This window comes from Hevea brasiliensis, chromosome 10 (genome assembly GCF_030052815.1).
Source record: "Hevea brasiliensis isolate MT/VB/25A 57/8 chromosome 10, ASM3005281v1, whole genome shotgun sequence".
Classification (NCBI taxonomy): domain Eukaryota; kingdom Viridiplantae; phylum Streptophyta; class Magnoliopsida; order Malpighiales; family Euphorbiaceae; genus Hevea; species Hevea brasiliensis.
The window spans coordinates 61,506,888-61,512,261 of record NC_079502.1 but is presented as its reverse complement, the minus strand read 5'-3'; positions in this window follow the sequence as shown (position 1 = coordinate 61,512,261).

Below are 5,374 nucleotides of genomic sequence, written 5' to 3'. Positions count from 1 at the left end.
GCTCACCACTGTAAAAAGAAGTAATAAAAGTTTTAAAATCCCTTGTAGTGTATTTAATGGGTTATCAGTAGACGAAGTTGGTAATTCATTAGGTATACTACGGGATCATGTCATGCCTTATAGAGGGGTAGGGTGTGACATGCCTTATGACCTTCGGATAATTAATAGGTCATAACTTCTTTTAAAAAACTTCAATTGAAGTGAATCAAATTGATTTGGAAACCTAAGACAAAGTATAAAACTTTGTTTTAGGGACTTGAACCAAAATCTGAGCCTAAGATGCTAGGATGTGGGATGCAAAATTTGGTAAAAATCTTGACAATAATAGACCTGTAGGGTTTAGTGCCCTGGAATAGTATTTGATAATTTAATCATAACAAGAGCTACAAAACTTCAAATTGACTGATTCAGAAAGGAAATTAAAGCTAAGACAATAAAGAACAACTTCTATGAAGGAAATATGGCCAAAAGGATTCTACATCTTAGCTAGATTGCTAAGGGAAATTAAAGCATAAATTCTGGAATTCATGAAATCTTCATAAAATGACTTGGAATGTGACTTGTACTCAACATAAATGGATTGATAAACATATAAATCATATGAATATATAATTGGGACTTATGTTGCGATCATAAATGGAATGACAATGCTATGAACAATAAATATTACATGAAATGAAATAATGAGAATTGTGAATACTTAATGATACTAGTTGCCCATGTATGCCTAAACATTGTGTACGAGTTACATAGATTGGCATGCCAAGAATGGATGAGTTTAGCAGTACTGCGTATGGCTTTTAAGCCATTCTATTGATTATGGCTTTTAGCCATTCTGCTGCATTCTATTGTATATGGCTTTGTACCCTATTATGGTTTAAAACCATTCTGTTGCTATTATGGCTTTTTAGTCATTCTGTTGCATACCTGGTTGACATTATGTGTCCCATGGTATGGCGGTCCAAGGCACAGATGTGTCCAATGCTTGTAATACCCGCGTGTCCAGTGCTTGTAATACCCACGTATCCAGTCCAATCAGTCTGTTATGGGTTACTTGGGCATTGAAATGAATTAAGAATGTTGGATATTAAAAAAATGAATGGAAAAGACCCCAAATGAACCAAATTGTTTCTAAAAATTTACTTAATGTGAAATGACTCCTAATTCATTGAAAAATGCATCTTTTTATGATAATATAGACGTAAAATCTTTACTTTTATTTATATAGTTCATTTTTATTTTATTATTGCACTACTAAGCAATATGCTTAGCACAATGGATTTTCCTTGCATAGGTACTGAAGATAAAGCCCAGTAAACATTGGACTGGGATTTGGAGATCGGATCTGCAGTATTGTCGTGTTGTGTCACCTCCTCTCTGCAGTGCATTTTATTAGGGTCCACCGAGCCACATTAGTGTGTCTTTTGTACATTGTAAATTAATTATTAAGTTTATAATGTAAATTTTAAATTTGTAAAATAACTTTGTACATTTACGAAATCAGGTATGTACGTTTTGAAAGTAAATTAAAAGAATGTCTCATGAAATGAATTATTGTGTAAATGGATATGGACGAGAAATGAGATTATAGTTTGAAATTGTGAGATGATGATGGAAATATGAGATTTGATATGAAATTATTTATTTTAACAGGTCATATGTTAATAAACAAGGGAAATTTTGTCAATTTCTCCACTTAAATATTATGAGTTAATTAATAATGGAATTGAAATTAATAATGACTAAAATATAATAAGATAAGGTGCTCAGACATAAAATGTAACTTTTCTTGCTCGACTACACTGTAGACCGGGTAAGGAGTGTTACACCCGACCCCTTATCATCCCTAACCTAACATCTGGGTTTTATATTTTGTCCTGAGCAACTTTGGTAGCTGAACTTGCCTAGACAGGTTTATTAGTTTTATCCCTCTGATTTTATTATCTCTCCAAACAACCCACTTCCATTGAGTTTTATTTCCTTCAAGACTTCGTGGGGCTTCCCTCTCCAAGTATAGATTTTGATTAACCTAGTTGAGGGGTATTACACAATGATTTAGGCACCAATTTTGAACTTGATTCAGAAACTCAATTCTTTTAATTTGAATCTATTAGCCCGTAGCTTGTAAGAGCATGATTTTGATGATAACAAAACTTGAGGTAATCCTTCTAATAAGTTTCTCAAAAAGTGTTTCAAGCTTGCAACAAATATAAAATGATCCTAGGTCATAAAAAGTAAGGGAGAAATGCCTCAAAAATGTTTGAATAGAGGTTATAATCCTTAGCTCTTCATCCTTATGTTATTTGTATAAAAGAAAGAGAGAAATAGAAAAATATCAATTTGATTTGATTTTTCAAAAGGACAAAGTGTTTTAAATGTTTAGACATCTTTTTAGGCATAAGATATGATATCCCAATGTGATACAAAATGTTTGAAACCCATATTCCAAAATCATATATTTTGGGAGAATGACCAAAATTAATAGTCCAATTTCTAAAAATAGTATGATAAATTTCTACATGTGCTAAATAGTTTCAAAAATTAATAAACTAATTTTCAAAATTAGCATGATAATTTTGGAGTTTGTTAGCTTTTTCCAAGATACATTAGATGACAAAATAATGGCTAGTTTTAACTTCTTAAGGGTTTGTTAGTCATGTTTTTAAAGCCCAACAACTAGATTTTTAAACCCTTTATAAAAACCATTAATTTCCTTGCATTAAGGTGATGAAAAGTATTATTTTGAAGCCTATATACATGAGTAAAGGCTTTCAGTCCTAAAAGGCTTATTCATTGTTCTTCATAGGCAAATCATCTCGCTTTTCTTTATTAGATTTATTTATCTTGCAGTAAGTGAGTTAAGAGAAACTCAAACTTTCAATTAAACCCATATATTGTTGTTGGAAAGTTGTTCAAATACGCCATGAGAAACTTAAGGAAGTAAAGAGTGATAGACTCTTGTATTTGGTTGCCAAGTGCGAAAGGAAAGGTCAAGTCAGTAATTGGCTTGACTATTACTCATGAAAAGAATTAAATAATGGATAAGAACTCTCAAAGTGGATCTTTAAGGAATGGATATAGGCCTAAAGTGTTGTACCATTGTATATTGAAGTGTTTTAATCTCTCTTATTTACCCACTTTGATTTGCAACATGTTATCTTGAATTGAAGTTTGGTTATTTGTTGATCTTATTGTTTATTAAACTGTTAAACATTATTCATAGTTGATGCATGAATATTGTTCTTCAAAAAAATTGTTTATACATCTCTTACTAGCATAATGCCCATGCTATGCATGGGTAATTTATAATTTTTATTTTTCAATTTAATTTTTAATTACATTTTAAATAAGATAAATTATTATTATTAAATTAATTTTAAATTAAATTTATCTCTTATTTAATTTAATTTAAATAAATTTTACTTGTTATAATAATAAATTTTTAATTAATTTATGATATAATTAATTAAAATATATATTTAATTCTTTATATATATATATATATATATATGGTGGAGCTGGATGGGAGCCATCCCTGAAATATTGTCCTCCGAAATCAATCAAGAGTATACAACTTTCAAGGCTCGCTATAAGCCTACAACTGAAGAAGACATATTTCATCCCCTCATTTTATTTGCTTCAAAGTTCTTTGTGCCATGGGTTCTTTCATGGGACTATGGTTACAAAACTGATCAACTTCTCCAAGGGCCAGTTCTAATTCGCAAGTTCAAAATTAGAAGGTGGTCCAAATTTCAAAAACATCAAAAGGCCTCCTTAGAAGCTGTGGAACAATGGCTACTCAAACAGCCTAAGGAGCAAAGACAACTTCCTCCAACTTCTACCCAAAACCCTACGACTTTTTTGGCCCAAAAATCAAATGCTCAATCCTCTTGGCCCAGGCCAAGTTTGAAGAAGAATATTTTACTATCATGCAACAATTGCTGAGTAACAGGTCATCCACTTCAAAAACTCCAAGCCAAGCTAGCTCATCTTCTAATGTCGTCAGTCTCGGAAATAATAACGAGGATGACTACTTCGGAATATTGTCTGCCTTAAAGCACCAGTAACTCTTCACATGCCAATAGTTCAAAGGTCAACTTTTTCGGCTATCATCAAAACAACTCTGGTCATCACATGGCTATAAGAACTCCACTTGCAAAAACTTTTGACATCTTGCAACAACTTTTGACATTTTCCACTCCACTTATATATCTTTTTACCTTTCACATGTGTAATAGTAACTTATAATCATTGCAAACCTCTTTCCTTCATCTATGAAAGGAAGAGGCTCTCTACTTCATTTTACAAGTTTTTCTCTACAAGTTTTCCTCAGGGATACCTCTCCATTTCCTTATCCTATCTCCTTGTGAGTGTCCGATATCAAAGCTTCAATAAAACTATCTTCTTTTCATCTTTATTTGTTCTTCAAATCTATATCCGTGGCTGGTTCTACCGCCCATACTTTTATGCTTTTATAACTTGTTGTTTTATTCTTTATATCTATATTTGTGTTTGGTTCCACCGCCCACAATTTTATGCTATTATAACTTGATTTATTGCATTCTTATTTTCATTTTACTGCATCTTCTTATTATTTATTGTTCTTTCTTCTTCTTCTTTATATTAATTTTATCTCTGTTAGATATCCCATTGATCCTGCGTGTCATTGGTATCAGAGCCTGGGGGATAGAGTGATTATTGTCTAATATTTTTATGAGTTTAGGGTGTTTGATTAATGCATTCCTAAGTCCTTTTAAGGTTGCTGGTCATAAGTCCTAGTGGTTTGGCTGTAAATCCAGATATCCTACAGTAGGGGATGTATTAGTTAGACTATTCAACTCATGGATATATTTTGCAAAAATCAATCTATTTGCAGTTCTTCTACCTCTGGGACTGGAGAAAAGATAGTCAACAGTGAAGAATTAATTATTGAAGACTTTGAAAAAGCAATAGATAATTGGGAACTTCCTAAAGTCCAGAAAGATCAGATCTATAAACAAAGTAAGTTTAACTTACTTACCAAAACTGATTATACCATTAAAACTGAGGAAAGAGATATTCCAATCACAAAGCCTTTTGAAATCATTAAGCTTTTAACTTCTGCTTCCTTGAACAAACACAAAGCCAAAGGTTACAACTATGTCCACATAGGGTTAGTTCAAGTAGGAATCAAGCCCTTAACGAAAGAAGGTTTGAACACTTCCATCTTAGCTGTCCTAAGAGATGCTCGCTTCTATGACTTCCAAGATTCTTTACTTAGTTCCGTTGAGTCTAGTCTTTGCACTGGTCCAATTTCTTTTGAATGTTATCCAAACTTAACTGTTTCCTTAAATGATAGAAATTTCTTGATAGTCTTATTTTGCAAATTAAAACT